This window comes from Ranitomeya imitator, chromosome 3 (genome assembly GCF_032444005.1).
Source record: "Ranitomeya imitator isolate aRanImi1 chromosome 3, aRanImi1.pri, whole genome shotgun sequence".
NCBI classification, from domain to species: domain Eukaryota; kingdom Metazoa; phylum Chordata; class Amphibia; order Anura; family Dendrobatidae; genus Ranitomeya; species Ranitomeya imitator.
Genome location: NC_091284.1, coordinates 332,273,916 through 332,292,597, shown reverse-complemented (window position 1 = coordinate 332,292,597; position 18,682 = coordinate 332,273,916).

The following is an 18,682-nucleotide window of genomic DNA, read 5'->3' as shown; positions in this document are numbered from 1 at the left end:
CTGGACAAATGTTGTCTCCTGTCACTTTGAATTGATGCTGCAGTACCTGTCCTGTCTGCGGTCATTGCGAAATCACTCCACAACCTGGTCAGAAAACCCCTCTGTCCAACGCCACTTCTGATTTGTGCACCTCTAACACCTCTGCCCTGTTGCCCCCTGCAGCTCGTGTGAGAACCATCACCGGTGCTGTGTGCTGGGAATGCCTGAACCAAACGGTCAACAAGAGTTGCTTGTTTGGTTGCCAATATTTGTTCAAGGTTCTCATGTGGCATGATGTTTTGCAGTTTCCCCTTATAGCGTGGATCCAGGAGGCAGGCCAACTAGTAATCATCATCGGTCATCATTTTTATAATGCGGGTGTCCCTTTTTAGGATACACAAGGCATAATCCGCCATGTGAGCCAATGTTCCAGTTGTCAATTCACTGCTTGTGCTGGGTTGAGGAGCACTTTCGGGCAAATCAACGTCACTTGCCTCCCTCAAAAACCCTGAACCTGGCCTTGCAATGCCACCAGTTTCTATTGCCCCCTTAGAAGCTTCCTCATCCAAAAAATACTCATCCCCATCATCCTCCTCGTCCTCCTCCTCTTCGCCCGCCACCTCGTCCAGTAGACTTCCCTGACCAGACAATGGCTGACTGTCATCATGGCTTCCCTCGTCCTCGGCTGCAGACGCCTGCTCCTTTATGTGCGTCAAACTTTGCATCAGCAGACGCATTAGGGGGATGCTCATGCTTATTATGGCGTTGTCTGCACTAACCAGCCATGTGCAATCCTCAAAACACTCTAGGACTTGACACAGGTCTTGTACCTTCGACCACTGCACACCTGACAACTCCATGTCTGCCATCCAACTGCCTGCCCGTGTATGTGTATCCTCCCACAAATACATAACAGCATGCCTCTGTTCGCATGAAGCATGTGCAGTGTGGAGTTCCACCTTGTTGCAACGTCGATGATTAGGCGATGCTGGGGAAGGTTCAAAGATCGCTGATGGCTCTGCATACGGCTGGAGTGTACGGGCGAACGGCGGATGTGCGAGCAAAGTCTGCACACCTTCAGTAGCAGGTCGGGTAACCCTGGATAACTTTTCAGGAAGCACTGCACCACCAGGTTTAAGGTGTGAGCCAGGCAAGGAATGTGTTTCATTTGTGATAGGGCTATGGCAGCCATAAAATTCCTTCCGTTATCACTCACTACCTTGCCTGCCTCAAGATGTACACTGCCCAGCCATGACTGAGTTTCTTGCTGCAAGTACTCGGCCAGTACTTCCGTGGTGTGTCTGTTGTCGCCCAAAAACTTCGTTGCCATTACAGCCTGCTGACGCTTGCCACTAGCTGTTCCATAATGGGACACCTCGTGTGCAACAGTGGCAGCTGCGGATGAAGTGGTCGTGTGACTGCGGTCTGTGGACGAGCTTTTGCTTCTGGAGGAGGAGGAGGAGGGGTGGTGAACGCCAACAGGCAACTGTTTCCTAGACCGTGGGCTAGGCAGAACTGTCCCAATATTGCTGTCCCCTGTGGACCCTGCATCCACCACATTAACTCAGTGTGCCATGATGGACATGTAACGCCCCTGGCCATGCCTACTGGTCCATGCATCTGTTGTCAGGTGCACCTTTCTACTCACAGATTGCCTGAATGCATGGACAATGCGGTCTTTTACATGCTGGTGGAGGGCTGGGATGGCTTTTCTCGAAAAGAAGTGTCGACTGGGTAGCTCGTAGCGTGGTACAGCGTAGTACATCAGGGCTTTGAAAGCTTCGCTTTCAACTAACCGGTAGGGCATCATCTCTAACGAGATTAGTCTAGCAATGTGGGCGTTCAAACCCTCTGTACGGATGAGAAGATGAGTACTTCCTTTTCCTAACGAGAGTCTCTTGTAGGGTGAGCTGGACTGGAGAGCTGCATATGGTGGAACTAGCGGGGGTGCCGATAAACATGGCAGACTGAGAGAGGGTTGGTGATGGTATTCTTGCTGTTGGCCTACATACAGTGTTTCCTACCAAGAACCTGGTGATTCCCTGACTGCTTTGGCCTTGCGACGAAACCTCCACATTTGCTGCAGGTGGTGTGGTAAACGGTGGGCTTACAGTGAGGGAAGGGATGTAGCGTTGCTGACTAGCTTCATTGTGAGAGGGTGCAACAACGTTAAGGGACGTTGGGTAGATAGTCCAGGCTTGCAAGTGCATGGTCGTTAAATGTCTACGCATGCAACTTGTATTTAGATTTTTAACATTCTGACCTCTGCTGAAGGTCCTTGAGCATTTCTTACAGATGACTTTGCACTGATCATTTGGATCATGGTTAAAAAAATGCCAGACTGCACTCTTCCTACTATTGGATACCTTTTCAGGCATTGCACACTGAGCTACTTTAACCAGATGGCCATGCTGTCCTACAACTGTTTTTGGTTTTGCCACACGTTTTTGGCCAGATATGGGCCTGCCAGATGGAACCTTTTGCGATGTTGATGCCTGCTGCGGCTCCTCCTCAGCTTCAGAGCTACTGCCGGCTGCACCCTGTTCCCCCAATGGCTGCCAATCGGGGTCAATAACTGGGTCATCTATGACCTCCTCTTCTATGTCCTGTGCACCTTCCTCTGTGTCACCGTGTAAGCCGGTGCTATAGCGTTCGTGACGGGGCTCCATAGTCTCATCTGGGTCAGATTCTGGATCAGTACACTGCGAGGGCAATGTTGTGATCTGAGTCATAATAATCTGGCTGTGGCTGTACATCTGTGCACTCTATGTCCGATTCATCTTGTAATGGGCATGGCCTGTTAACAATTTCCCTTTCTAACCCAGGAACGGTATGTGTAAAGAGCTCCATGGAGTAACCCGTTGTGTCGCCTGATGCATCATTCTCTGTTTTTCTGGGTGAAGAACTCAAGGAAGCGACTTGTCCCTGACCGGGAACATCCACTGACGACGCGCTGCTTTTACATTTTGCACTTTCCGAAGAGGAGGCAAAAGAGCTAGAGGCAGAGTCAGCAAGGAAAGCCAAAACTTGTTCCTGCTGCTCCGGCTTTAAAAGCGGTTTTCCTATTCCCAGAAAAGGGAGCGTTCGAGGCCTTGTGTAGCCAGACAATGACGGTGGCTGAACAACTCGAGACTTAGGTGCTATATTGCTTTTCCCACGACCACCTGATGCTCCACCACCACTACCATCATTACCAGCTGGTAATGACCGCCCACGGCCACGACTTCTTCCACCAGACTTCCTCATTCTTGGAAATATGTAACCAAACTAACAAACGGTATTTGGTACTGTAAAACCAGTTGCAAGGTGGACGCAAACTTGTTGTGAATTTAAATCTCCCTTTATAGGTGTGTGAGACTGCAGGGAAAATCAGGCCCACTGTATTACAGTACACAGTCTCAGTGGCAGACAGTGGCTGACAGATATGCCACTAACAGGACTGACGCAGATGCACACACTGGAAATAAAAATCTCCCCTTCTTTTTTTATATGGAAGACTAGTGAATAAATCTGGCCCACTGTTTTACAGTATAGTTTCTGTGGCAGAGAATGACTGACAGACAGATACCACAGACTGTACTGGTACAGATGCACAGATTTGCCAATATTAATCTCCCCTTCTTTTTTTTTTTTATGGGAGACTAGTGAATAAATCTGGCCCACTGTTTTACAGTATAGTTTCTGTGGCAGAAAATGACAGACAGATACCACAGACTGGACTGGCACAGATGCACAGATTTGCTAATATTAATCTCCCCTTTTTGTTTTTATATGGAAGACTAGTGAATAAATCTGGCCCACTGTTTTACAGTATTGTTTCTGTGGCAGAAAATGACAGACAGATACCACAGTCTGAACTGGAACAGATGCACTGATTGGCAATATAAATCTCCCTTTTTAGGTGTGGGACACTGCAGAAAAATACAGGCCCACTGTTTCACACTACACAGTTTCAGGGGCAGAAAGTGGCTTGAAGATATTTAAAAAAGGGACTGTACTACAATTACTATCTCCCTAAGCGGTTTGGGGGTTTATATTCCCTGCCTAACGCTATCCCTACTTCTGACGAAGCGGCAGCAACCTCTCCCTATGCTCAGATCAGCAGCAGTAAGATGGCGGTCGGCGTGCACGCCCCTTTATAGCCCCTGTGACGCCGCAGAAAGCAAGCCAATCACTGCCATGCCCTACTCTAAGATGGTGGGGACCGAGAACTATGTCATCACGCTGCCCACACTCTGCGTCCTCCTTCATTGGCTGAGAAATGGCGCTGAACGCGTCATCTGAACGCGACTTTGGTGCGATGGTCGCCGACCGCGTGGCCAACTCCACACAGGGATCGGGTCAGGTTTCATGAAACCCGAATTTGCCAAAAGTCGGCGACTTATGAAAATGACCGATCCGTTTCGCTCAACCCTAGTGATCACCTTTTTACTGTTGACTACTTTTTATTTTTTATATCATCACTTTGAGTTAAGTTTTGAGGTGTATTTATGTTCTAGAATTTATAGATTTTTAATAAATACCAATAAAGATATTTTTTAGTTTTGCATAATTGGTGATTATATATGCAATAATATACTCTGTTTCCATTTATTTGGTGGGCAGGCTGAGGCGACCATTAGATTCTTCTTGACTGGGTAGTGGGCGCGGTGGCAACATTGGCTGTGTGAGTAAATAACAAGTCCATATATTTGTTTGTCCACCATTTCAGTTATTGATGCAATTGTTGATGCAAGTGAGTATATATGACTGGGAAGCACCTTTATTAATATGACAGTGTAATTTTTGAAAGGGGGAAATCGGTCTGCGCTCGCACAGCAGTGCATGGACTGGGCGCCGATCTCCTGACTAGCATCCTCATACATGCTGTGATGCTGTGAGGCTGCCAAGTTCAGGTCAGGAGACCCGCGGCCGGTCCATGCACTGCAGTACAGGTGCAGACCGATATTCACCAGCGGTTCCTCTAGTCAGATTCCTCTAGTTAGATCAAGAGTCTACCTTGTCGTGGTGGCAGGCTTAAAAAATCTTTTGGTAACAACAAAAGCTGATGGCTATATATGTGATATGGTGTATGTGTGATTGGTGAGGACGTGGTGCAGAAGTGGAGTTTTTCCAAGAGAGGGCAAAGGGAATGTGGAGGGTTTGAAGGGTGGAGGCAAAATAGGGTGGAGGCAGAACTGGGGGGTGGAGCCTGGGCGGAGTTTCAAGGGGTCACCAAAATTTTGACAGTATGGGGCCCTGAAATTCCTTGTGGCAGCCCTGACTATATATGTGATATGGTGTATGTGTGATTGGTGAGGACGTGGTGCAGAAGTGGAGTTTTTCCAAGGGAGGGCAGAGGGACTGTGGAAGGTTTGAAGGGTGGAGGCGAAGCTAGGGTGGAGGCAGAACTGGGGGGTGGAGCCTGGGTAGAGTTTCAAGGGGGCCCCGAAATTTTGACAGTATGGGGCCCTGAAATTCCTAGTGGCAGCCCTGATAATAATCAATCTGATTTTGTATGACTGTGCCTCCCCCTTTATCAGCTGCTCTGATCACGATCTCCTTAATGTCTGCTAGAGCTTTTAATGCCGCTTTTTCACCAGAACTTAAATTATATCTCTGTTTTACCTTTACTTTATTGGGTGTAATGTGAATATTTTTCAGGTGTTTTGATACAAGTCATTAAAGACACTAATATGATCCCCTTTACTTTCAAGGGGGTAAAATGTGGATAGCACAGGCACATCAAGATGAAAGTGGTCATTGCTAGGAGTGGAGCTATTAATGGTTTCATTGCAGGAACAACAGTTTCAAAACTTTCCTCACTGTCTAGTCCTGTTAGAGAATCAACTGATTTATTTTTATTTTTTTCTATAAGAAAGTGTCTTTTCAAGGTCATCTTCTAATGAAAATTTGAAGATCTAAAAATACATCAAAATCTTTCGTGTTACTGGTAGGGCAAAAAGAAAGTACCTTTGATAGAAGTGAGCATTCATCATCCGTCAATACATGAGAGGATAAGATAAAAATATTTGTGGATTTATTTATACATGAGTTGGATTTGTTTTTCCCTTCTTTTTTCCTCCTCCCCTCTCTTGATCCTCTTTAACATTTTTTCTTTTGAGCAGTTTGGGAGAGAAAAAAATTCTTTAGTTGCATTTTCCTGGGGGATAAAGCATGAGGTAATAAAGGAACTGTCACCTTGTCATTTTTGTTGCTATTGTCTATTATTAAAGAATCAGATTTTTAAGTGCTGGAAATGTGTAGATCAGTGTAATTAATGTAGAGGTCCAGTAATGCAGATGGAGTCAATTCAGGGAATTCAATGAGACAAGGGGACACCAGGTTCTCAGTGTTAGGCCGGCGTCACACTCAGCGTATGCAAATACGGTCCGTATATTACGGCCGTAATACGCTGAAAAGTCCCGAAAATAGTGGTCCGTAGCTCCTCCATAGGCAGGGTGTGTCACCGTTTTTTACGCATGGCATCCTCCGTATGTAATCCGTATGGCAGCCGTACTGCGTGTTTTTATCGCAGGCTTGCCAAACCGACATACGCCTATACAAGGGATCCATGTGTTAAAAAAAAAATAAAAACATATATACTGTCTATATATATATATATATATATATGTCAGTAGACACATATATATATATATATATATTATTCCTTCATACAGCGCGAGATAGCAAACAGCCGGTAATTCAATTACCGGCTTTTGCTTTCTCCTTCCTAAACCCGACATGATATGAGACATGGTTTACATACAGTAAACCATCTCATATCACCATTTTTTTGCATAATCCACACTACTAATGTTAGTAGTGTGTATCTGCAAAATTTGGCCGTTCTAGCTCTTAAAATAAAGGGTTAAATGGCGGAAAAAATTGGCGTGGGCTCCCGCACAATTTTCTCCGCCAGAGTAGTAAAGCCAGTGACTGAGGGCAGATATTAATAGCCTGGAGAGGGTCCATGGTTATTGGCCCCCCCCTGGCTAAAAACACCTGCCCCCAGCCACCCCAGAACAGGCACATCTGGAAGATGCGCCTATTCTGGCACTTGGCCACTCTCTTCCCATTCCCGTGTAGCGGTGGAATATGGGGTAATGAAGGGTTAATGCCACCTTGCTATTGTAAGGTGACATTAAGCCTAATTAATAATGGAGAGGCGTCAATTATGACACCTATCCATTATTAATCCAATTGAATGAAAGGGTTAAAAAAACACACACACATTATTAAAAATTATTTTAATGAAATAAAAACAAAGGTTGTTGTAATATTTTATTTAACGCCCAATCCAATCACTGAAGACCCTCGTTCTGGAAAAGAAAAAACATAATAAACCAACAATATACTTACCTTCCGCAGATCTGTAAAGTCCAACGATGTAAATCCTTCTGAAGGAGTTAAAACATTTTGCAGCAAGGAGTTCCTAGAAAGCCTGGGAGCTTTCTAGGTAAGTTCCCACGATCTATGAACAGCCAGCAGAGGGCGCCTCACCGCAAATGAAGCTAAATATAGATCATTGACCTATATTTAGCTTCATTCCCCGGGGTTTTGCAGCAAGGAGCAGCCTGCATTAGCGGAACTCCTTGCTGCAAAATGTTTTAACCCCTTCAGAAGGATTTACATCGTTGGACTTTACAGATCTGCGGAAGGTAAGTATATTGTTGGTTTATTATGTTTTTTCTTTTCCAGAACGAGGGTCTTCAGTGATTGGATTGGGCGTTAAATAAAATATTACAACAACCTTTGTTTTTATTTCATTAAAATAATTTTAATAATGTGTGTGTGTGTTTTTTTAACCCTTTCATTCAATTGGATTAATAATGGATAGGTGTCATAATTGACGCCTCTCCATTATTAATTAGGCTTAATGTCACCTTACAATAGCAAGGTGGCATTAACGCTTCATTACCCCATATCCCACCGCTACACGGGAATGGGAAGAGAGTGGCCAAGTGCCAGAATAGGCGCATCTTCCAGATGTGCCTGTTCTGGGGTGGCTGGGGGCAGGTGTTTTTAGCCAGGGGGGGGGCCAATAACCATGGATCCTCTCCAGGCTATTAATATCTGCCCTCAGTCACTGGCTTTACTACTCTGGCGGAGAAAATTGCGCGGGAGCCCACGCCAATTTTTTCCGCCATTTAACCCTTTATTTTAAGAGCTAGAACGGCCAAATTTTGCAGATACACACTACTAACATTAGTAGTGTGGATTATGCAAAAAAAATGGTGATATGAGATGGTTTACTGTATGTAAACCATGTCTCATATCATGTCGGGTTTTAGGAAGGAGAAAGCAAAAGCCGGTAATTGAATTACCGGCTTTTTGCTATATCGCGGCTGTATGAAGGAATAATATATATACATATATGTGTCTCACTGACATATATATATATATATATATATATATATACCTATTCTATGTGTACATATTTATTCTACCTATTCTACTGTAAGCTGTCAGTGTGATTTTACTGTACACCGCACTGAATTACCGGCTTTTCTCTGTAACAGCGCTGCGTATTTCTCGCAAGTCACACTGCTGGTCCGTGTGTAATCCGTATTTTTGGGGCTTCCATAGACTTTCATTGGCGTTTTATTTGCGCAATACGGTGACAAACGCAGCATGCTGCGATTTTCTACGGCCGTAGAAAGCCGTATAATACTGATCAGTAAAATACGGCAGATAGGAGCAGGGGCATAGAGAATAATTGTGCCGTATTTTTTGCGAGTTTTACGGACGTAGTTTCTGCGCTCTTACGTCCGTAAAACTCGCAAGTGTGATGCCGGCCTTAGACAAGACAATTTGGCCAACACCTGTGTTGATCAATTTATCCTGCAGTGGAATTTTTACCCTTTCATCATTTAATTTTTTAATTTGATTTTTAATATTCTCAAGATGTTTTCTGGCTTCAATGAGAGATGAGGAGTAGTGATCTCCGAGTATTTGTTAGTGTTCAGAGATTAAGTTTTCATTGCCTCAGCTGAATGATTTGCAGCTATTAGCCAGGCTGAGTATCTGTGGGGGTTGCCTGGTTGCTAGGGAATCATCACATGTAATCAAGCTGTCTAGTAGCTGTAAATCATTCAACTGCAGTGATGAAAACTTAATTTCCAAACACTAAGGGTATGTGCACACGTTCAGGTTTTTTCGCGTTTTTTCCCCACTTTTTTTGCGATAAAAACGCATTAGAAAATGCCTACATATGCATCCTATCAACTAGAATGCATTCTGCAATTTTTGTGCCCATGATGCATTTTTTCCGCAAAAAAAACGCATTACGGTAAAAAAAAGCAGCATGTTCATTCATTTTGCGGATTTTCTGTGTTTTTCCCGCTATTCTATGCATTTGGAAAAAACGCAAGAAAAAACGCATCAAAAACGCGCAAAAAACGGATCAAAACCGCAAAAAAAAAAACACAAAAAAAACCATACGGATTTCTGGCAGAAATGTCTGGTTTTTGTCAGGAAAATTTCTGCCAGAAATCCTGACGTGTGCACATACCCTTACAAATACTCGGAGATCACCCGAGCGTGCTCGGGAAAACCCGAGCAACGAGTACACTCGCTCATCACTAATGAGGAGGTTTGAACAGTAGTAAGTGGGAATTTTTTAGATTGTACTGTGCCCAACATTTTGGTTTCATCTGCTGATTTACTGTTTGATGATACACTAGTGGTGGGTCACACAGTGAGGTCAGATATCGGCTCAGCAATTTTAACCATTATTTTTTCATTTAATGATGTACTAGTGGTAGATCACAGTGTGGGGTCAGAGGTAGGTTCAATATTTACATCGTTGTAACCACCTATGTTGTTTTTATTATTCCCAACATTCTCTGCGATTTCAGTAATAGTTTTGGAGATCACAGTGTTAATATTGATATAATAGATGAATGTGGATAAAATCCGCGCTGCTGCAATAAATGATGGATCCAGATATAGTTATAAGATGTTCGGGTGGTTTATCCAACGCGTTTCGAAGCTCATGGCTTCTTCTTCAGGAAGTTTCCATAGAAAAACTTTCTGTGGAAACATCCTGAAGAAGAAGCCATGAGCTTCGAAACGCGTTGAATAAACCACCCAAACATAACTACAGTATATCTTACATAATACTGTACTTACATAATACTGTAGTATAACTACAGTATATCTTGATTCATCATTTATCGCAGCAGCGCGGATTTTATCCACATTCATCTATTATAACGGTTCTGAGAGGTTGCATCGCCGACCTGTGGATCTGCAGCAGCTGACAACTACACGCCTTTACTGTGTACCACCAGGTGAGCAGTTCTCTCATAATTGATTGGAAATAATCCTGGGGATAAGACCCTATTTGCGCTTTTTTTGTCTCCTACCTTTCTATACTAGTGTTAATATTGAGGGAGATTTCAGGTTTATCTTTAGGGACTTCTTTCATTTTCCTATAATCTTCCCTTTCTCCCTGGGGTTACTTAGATTTCTTTAAAATAGTCTCATGTTCAAGCTGTATCAGAGAAGTAACAACATTCACATTAATTTTTTTTATATTAAGGATGAGCATTGAAACTAGAAAGATCCTCAGCCAATTTCATCATTTTCCCAGTAGCTGCTTCACTAATTTGCAAGCATTTCTTGTAAAGGAGATGCAGCATATTTAGCATACAACTGTTTAAATTATTATTCCATTTAGTGGTGAAATCAATGTCACTAGAAAAGGGTGAGTTATGTACCAACCTTAGTCTTCTAGGGCATATTTCCTCTTTCAATGTTCCTTTAAAGTTATAAAATATCTTTCTAAAATTTTTTGTATCCTCCTCACTAAATGTAGAAGGTGATTCACCATTATTTAAAACAGGACCAGTATCCCCCATTGTCTGACAGATAAAAAGCTCACTCCATGAGGCTATGTGCACACATCAGGATTTCTGGCAGAAATTTTCCTGACAAAAACCTGACATTTCTGCCAGAAATCCGCATGCATTTTTTTTTGCGTTTTTGATGCGTTTTTGATGCGTTTTTTCTTGTGTTTTTTCCAAATGCATAGAATAGCGTGAAAAACGTGAAAAAAACGCAAAATTAATGAACATGCTGCTTTTTTTTTACCACAATGTGTTTTTTTCGCGGAAAAAAACCCATCATGTGCACAAAAATTGCAGAATGCATTCTAAATGATAGGATGCATATGTCTGCAGTTTCTAATGCGGTTTTATCGCGTTTTTATTGCGAAAAAAATGTGAAAAAACCTGAACGTGTGCACATACCCTGATAGTCTGTTGTTGAAATACTCCATTATCAGGTGTTAAAAGACAGATAAGACCTCTGCTTATTCCTTCTTAAACCAGGAGACTTCCCCAGAAAGTGCTGCCAGTAAAAATCCTATGAAAACTATTGAAGGAAAGAGTAAAAATAGTGTGGTATCTGAGAAAGTTAAAAGGTTAATCCATAGGATTGCACTAACCAGATGTAGCTGAGTTGAAGCATTGAAAGGATTTCCTGCAGCAGATGCATTATAGGAAGGACCAGCCTTTAGATCAGGGGTGTCAAACTGCATTCCTCGAGGGCTGCAAACAGGTCATGTTTTCAGGATTTCCTTGTACCGCACAGGTGATAATTTAATCACCAACCCATTATTTGTGTAGGTGATTAAATTATCATCTGTGCAGTGCAAGGAAATCCTGAAAACATGACCTGTTTGCAGCCCTCGAGGAATGCAGTTTGACACCCCTGCTTTAGATACAGATTGAGATGATTGTGGTAAATTTCTGCTCTGCTGAATCACTAGAATTCCAGAATTATTAGTACATGCGGCTTTATTATTCTATGTGTTTCAGAGTTCAAGACTCCTTCATCAGGAACACCACAGGAACAATACAATGGGAAACAAATTATTTATTTTTTACAATGGATGTCTCTTCATTGTACTCTAACACTCCGCATAATTTAGGTCTTGTCTGCTTCGATAGCTATGTGGTGACACCCGGCTAACCAATGACCAAAAAATGTTTTTATAGAAGGGTTTGGAATTTGTTTTAAATAATAACTATTTTACATTTGAGGGGGTATTATATCACCAGTCTAAGAGGACCACGATGGGCTCTATCTAAAGTAGCGCCTGTTACAGAACCCCCAGCACCAAGAATATGTTATGCAGTATATATTATGTATAATTGGTTCCATGTGAAATGCATCAGTCCACAGGTTGCGCCCCTGGGCAGAGGGGACACGATATTCCCCTTTTGTCCTCCCCCACCTTTGTAATTCCCACAGTAAATATCAGCAGGCTCCGGCCCCCTGCGGCTATTGTAATGCATGTCTGGCCTGCTTTTTCTATTGGCCTGCCCGGTGTATCTGTGTTATATATTCTGTGTGCTGTAAATAAAGTGTGTTCTTTTAGACTGGAAATACGTGGAGTAGCAGTCAGCTTTTATATGCTTTCACGTAATCAAGGAATTCCAGCCAGCGTCCTTCATTCAGAATCCAGCAAAAGCAGAGTGGACCTCCTGAAACACGGGGTGATACTGAAAGAGGTACCCCAGCTTGGTAGACCCCATTACACTGGTGGCAGACAGTGGGATACCCCTTCTACAGGAGGAAAGGAATGAATGGAAGACAACTACCAGAAGTTAAAGAGGACTACATTAAAAGATCTGGTGGAAGCCCGAGGGTTAATCGCCAGCAACAAAACAAAAGCGGATTTGATAGCAGCCATCATGGAACACGACAGTGCAGCGCCCCCCAATGTGAACGTGGAGGAGACTGAATTACAGAGGGAGGTAAAGAACAGACTGGCGTTCTATGGCCCAAACCCTGCAGTAGAGATCATACGAGAGGTGATGGCTGATGTGCGTACTGATCTGAAGGAAAAGATGGCCGAGCGGACCAGGATAGAGTTAGCCAAGATGGAGATGGCAGAGCGGACCAAAGTGGAGCTGGCCAAGATGGAGATGGCAGAGCGGAGAGAGGAGAGTCAGCGAGCAGGGGGAGCTCTGGCCTCCACCCAGGTACCTTCAACAGTAAGCCACAAAAAGATCCAGTATAATGCCTTCCGACAGTTGGGGGAGGCAGAGGAAGACATTGATGGCTTTCTGCAGGACTTTGAGCGGCAGTGTGCCCTTCATCAAGTGAAGCCGGAGGAACGGATTCAGATTCTGGCCAGCAAGCTGACAGGCCGGGCAGCGGACGCCTATCGCACGGTACCTGATGAGGACTGTATGGACTATGAGCGGATCAAAGAAGAGATCTTGGCCCGGTATGCGCTGACACCAGAGGCATACCGCCAAAAGTTCCGCGGACTTATAAAATGAGTAACCGATACCCACGCTGAATGGGCCTGTAAATTACGGCGGTCACTGCTACAGTGGGTACAAGGGAGCCAAGCAACCACTAAGGAGGACGTTCTCCAGCTCTTCTTGTTAGAACGATTCTTTAATGGACTAAACCCCGAGACACAGGAATGGCTTCGGGACAGGCGTCCAATGACTCTTGAGGAAGCCACTTGTCTGGCCGATGAACATCATGACGCCAGGAGGCCTCAGTTGTCCGGATCAAAGATGGTCACTAGGGGTCCGCCCATGGACCTGGAGGGCCCCAAACCACCGAAGATTGTAGGGGGACCAGCTAGAAACCCGGCACTGGGGGCTACAACTAACCAAGGGGTGGAAGACATGGAGGAAGTGCTGCATGATGTAGACCCCGTGCAGGCAGCCCGGGAAGATAATCGACAACAGCATCGACAGGTCGTGTGGGTTAATGGGAAACGCATGCAGGGACTAAGAGATTCCGGAGCAACTTTGACCCTTGTGAAGCCTCATCTCGGGACCAAGAGAAGATGGAGCGGACAGTGGCAGTCCGTGTAGCAGGGGGAGCCATACATCGACTGCCCACTGCCAGGATTCACCTGAACTGGGGAGTTGGGGATGGCCTTGTTGAGGTCGGCTTGATGGAGGATTTGCCTGCAGGCGTTTTGCTGGGAAATGACTTGGGGCCCATGTTGTCTGCCTTCTCGGTTGCCCCTCTGGCTGAGGCATATCCTGTTACCACACGGAAACAAGCTCGAGCTGCGGAGGCGGAATCACACTCAGAGGAGGCCCAGGTAAGACATCCCAGCCCTACACGTATTCCCATAGCCGGACACATTTCTTGGGCCACCCCAGATGAATTTAAGAGGGAGTTACTTGAGGATCCTTCATTGGAGGGATATCGTGGGAAGGCACAGGAGGGGAGAGAAGTACTGGAAGGGGAACAGTTTATATGGAAGCAGGGACTCCTCTACCGGATCACAGAGCAGCACCACACAGGGACGAGCCCCACTATCAAACAACAGCTGGTAGTTCCCAAGAAGTATAGGCAGGAGTTACTGCAAATCTCTCATGACATACCCTTGGCTGGGCACTTCGGCGTCAGTCGCACCAGGCATCGTCTGACACAAAACTTCTTTTGGCCGGGGGTAACCTATGATGTTCGTCAATACTGCTAGACCTGTGACAGTTGCCAGCGCATTGGCAAGAGGGTAGATCGATGCACGGCCAAATTACGCCCCCTCCCCATTGTGGAGGAACCATTTAGCCGAGTAGCGGTCGATCTGATAGGGCCGTTAGCCAAACCCAGTCCGTCAGGGAAAAGGTATATATTGACAGTGGTAGATTATGCCACACGGTATCCAGAGGCAGTTGCGTTACCTAACATACTGGCAGAGACGGTGGCGGCTGCCCTGCTCCAGGTTTTCTCTCGGGTTGGATTTCCCGGGAGATTATCTCAGACCTGGGTACCCAGTTTACAGCAGAGGTGACCAACCAACTGTGGAAGCTGTGCGGCGTAAAGTCCATTAGAAGTGCCCCGTACCACCCGCAAACCAATGGGTTGTGTGAATGCTTTAACGGGACGTTAAAACAACTCATTGGGACTTTTACCAGGACCTACAGGGACTGGGAGAAATTCTTGCCTCACCTCCTGTTTGCCTATCGAGAGGTGCCCCAAGAATCCACGGGGTTCTCCCCATTCGAACTGGTATACGGGAGACGGGTAAGGGGACCCCTAGACTTAGTGCTAGAACACTTGGAAGGGGAGGGCATCATAGATGGGGTACCTATTGTACCCTATGTGCTGGAATTCCAGGACTGCCTACAGGAGCTGACCCAGGCTGTACGTGGGAACATGCAGGTGGCCCAGCGGCACCAGCGCGTATGGTACGATCGGAGGGCCAGAGAGCGCACCTTGGAAATAGGGCAGAAGGTCCTGGTGTTAGAGCCCGCTAGGCAGAACAAGTTCCAAGCTGCATGGCAGGGCCCCTACCAGGTAGTGGGGAAAATAGCCGACACCACCTATAATGTCGCCGATTGTGACGACCCCAGGGTTATCCGCATGTTCCATGTGAATATGCTGAAGCCCTATCGGGAGCGCCCTGAAGAGGTAGTGGCCATCTGTGCACCTGAAGCAGAGGATTTAGCCGGACTTCCCTTGCCTGATGTCTTAGGGGAGAGGACTCAGTCTAAAACATGGGACCAGGTACACTGGGGTGAAGACTTAGGTCCCCGGGAGAGACAGCAGGCGGAGGAGTTGTTGAGGCAGCGACAGAGGATGTTTTCGGGGAAACCCGGGTACACTCACCTGGCACAACACAAGGTTGAGACCGAGGATCAGACCCCCCTGCGACAACCCCCCTTCCACATCCCTGAGTCTGTACGAGAAGGGATGCGACAAGAGATACAAGAGATGTTGCGTTTAGGGGTCATTGAAGAGTCAGATAGTCCCTGGGCATCCCCGTAGTGTTAGTGCCCAAGAAGGATGGGATTACACGGTTTTGTGTAGACTATCGTAAGCTCAATGAGAAAACAGTGACGGATGCATATCCCATGCCGCGTGTGGATGACTTGTTAGACCGGCTGGCAGGGGCAAAGTATTTGACCACCATCGATCTATGCAAAGGCTACTGGCAGATTCCCCTTAGTCCTGATGCTATTCCCAAGTCGGCATTTGTCACCCCGTTTGGCTTATTCCAGTTTCGAGTTATGCCATTCGGGATGAAGACTGCCCCGGCGACCTTCCAGAGGCTGGCTGACCAGCTTCTGTATTGTCTCCAGGACTATGCTTGTGCCTACCTGGATGACATCGCCATCTACAGCGCGACATGGGAAGAGCATCTAAATCACCTAGAGACAGTATTAGACAGGATCCACAAGGCCGGAATCACCCTGAACCCAAACAAGTGTCACGTGGGCAAAGCAGAGGTTCAGTATTTAGGGCATTGGGTGGGAAGTGGGAAACAGAGACCAGAACCAGCCAAGATTGAGGCCATAGCCAAATGGCCCACCCCACACACTAAAACCCAGGTCATGGCGTTTCTAGGGACAGCGGGGTATTATAGGAAATTCATTCACAATTACAGCAGCGTGGCCAAGCCCCTCACTGATCTGACCCGTAAGAACCAACCCCGCCAGGTAACCTGGACCCCAGAGTGTGAGGAAGCCTTCCACCAGCTAAAGGACGCCCTCACCAATACCCCTGTATTGGCCACACCCGATCCAACTAAACGTTTCCTTGTTCACACAGACGCTTCTATGTTTGGATTGGGGGCAGTACTGAGCCAAGTCGGGCCGGACGGCCAAGAACACCCAGAAGCTTACCTGAGTCGGAAACTACTGCCCCGTGAAGTGAGCTATGCGGCCATCGAGAAGGAGTGCCTGGCAATAGTATGGGCACTCAAAAAGTTACAACCATATTTGTATGGATGACAGTTTTCCCTCCTAATGGACCATAATCCCCTAGTCTGGCTTAATCGGGTCTCCGGAGACAACGCCAGATTACTGCGGTGGAGTTTAGCCCTACAACCTCTGGACTTCACCATCCACTACAGACCCGGCAAACAAAACGGTAATGCTGATGGACTAAGTCGACAAACAGAACTTGTACCAACCCCATAAACTTCGGTCATCCCCAAACCGATCCGTTAAGGATCAGACTGTGCATGACGATCGCGTCGCTGAAAAGGGGAGCCGTGTTACAGAACCCCCAGCACCAAGAATATGTTATGCTGTATATATTATGTATAAAAGGTTCCATGTGAAATGCATCAGTCCACAGGCTGCGCCCCTGGGCAGAGGGGACACGATATTCCCCTTTTGTCCTCCCCCACCTTTGTAATTCCCACAGTAAATATCAGCAGGCTCCGGCCCCCTGCGGCTATTGTAATGTATGTCTGGCCTGCTTTTTCTATTGGCCTGCCCTGTGTATCTGTGTTATATATTCTGTGTGCTGTAAATAAAGTGTTTTCTTTTAGACTGGAAATACGTGGAGTAGCAGTCAGCTTTTATATGCTCTCACGTAATCAAGGAATTCCAGCCAGCGTCCTTCATTCAGAATCCAGCAAAAGCAGAGTGGACCTCCTGAAACACGGGGAGGTACTGAAAGAGGTACCCCAGCTTGGTAGACCCCGTTACAGCGCCAATGTATGCAAATTTGTTTATGGGGGTCTTTGAAAGAATTTTCATTCATATTGACAAGTGGTCAGAAGAGGTCATTTTTTACAAGAGATTAATTGATGACCTTTTCTTTATTTGGAATAATAAGACTAATGATATTGATGTTTTTATTGAAGAAATAACAAGAATGATTGGGGTCTGTCCTTTTCTCCAATTTACAATTCCAACAGCATTAATTATCTGGATATCACTCTATTTTTTAAAAGCGAATACCATTCTGACAAAACTTTTTTTTTTAAGATGTGGATATGAACAGTTATATCAACTACAAGAGCAGCCATTATATTAAATGGCTTAAAAATATACCTGGTAATCAAATCCAGAGAATAAGGAGGAATTGTAGCCTGGAAAATGATTATGGGGAACAGGCTAATATTTTGAAAAATAGATTTTTATCCCCAAACTACCCTAATGATCTGATTAATAGAACTTACAATAACTCATTAATCAGTAATCAAGAATTCTTGATGAACAAGAAAACAAATACTGATTCTCCAAACAATAAATACTCTATGAATTTCATCACGCAATATAGTGACCAGCATAAGAAAATCAGAAAAGTGCTGGACAAATATGGCATATTCTACTAGATGACTCAATTATTGTTGCTCATTTACCCAGAAACCCAGGTATCACCTTCCGTAGAGCCCCCACTATTAAAAACATTCTCGCTCCTAGTCGTCTAAACCCCCCAAGTAATTCAATAGGAAGAATAGTGAATGTTGCGGTTAAGGGCATATTCAAATGTGGATCCAGAAACTGTCTCTGCTGTCATACCATTAATCATGGTGCTAGTACCTTTACTTCTACAACTACAAAGGAAAGATTCCCCATAAAACAATATCTAAATTGCTTGACCGACTATGTTATCCATTTAATAACATGTGACTGTGGGAAACAATATGTAGGAAGGACCATTCGACCCGTACACATAAGATTGAATTCACACCAACACAATATACGTAAAAGGTTTTTTATATCACGGTCTTTCAAAATATTTTCTTACGGTACACAATAAAGATTACAATAAATTTAAGATCAGTCCTATTGAGCACGTTCCCAGCAATACTACAGATAGAGCGCAAAAACTAAATTGTAAGATCTATTGGATTTATAGACTGAACACGGTGAAGCCACATGAACTAAATGAAATAACGGAAGTTTTCTTGCAAATCTATTATTATTACTATTATTTATTTATATAGCCCCATTAATTCCATGGTGCAGTACATGAAAAAAGGGGTTACGTACAG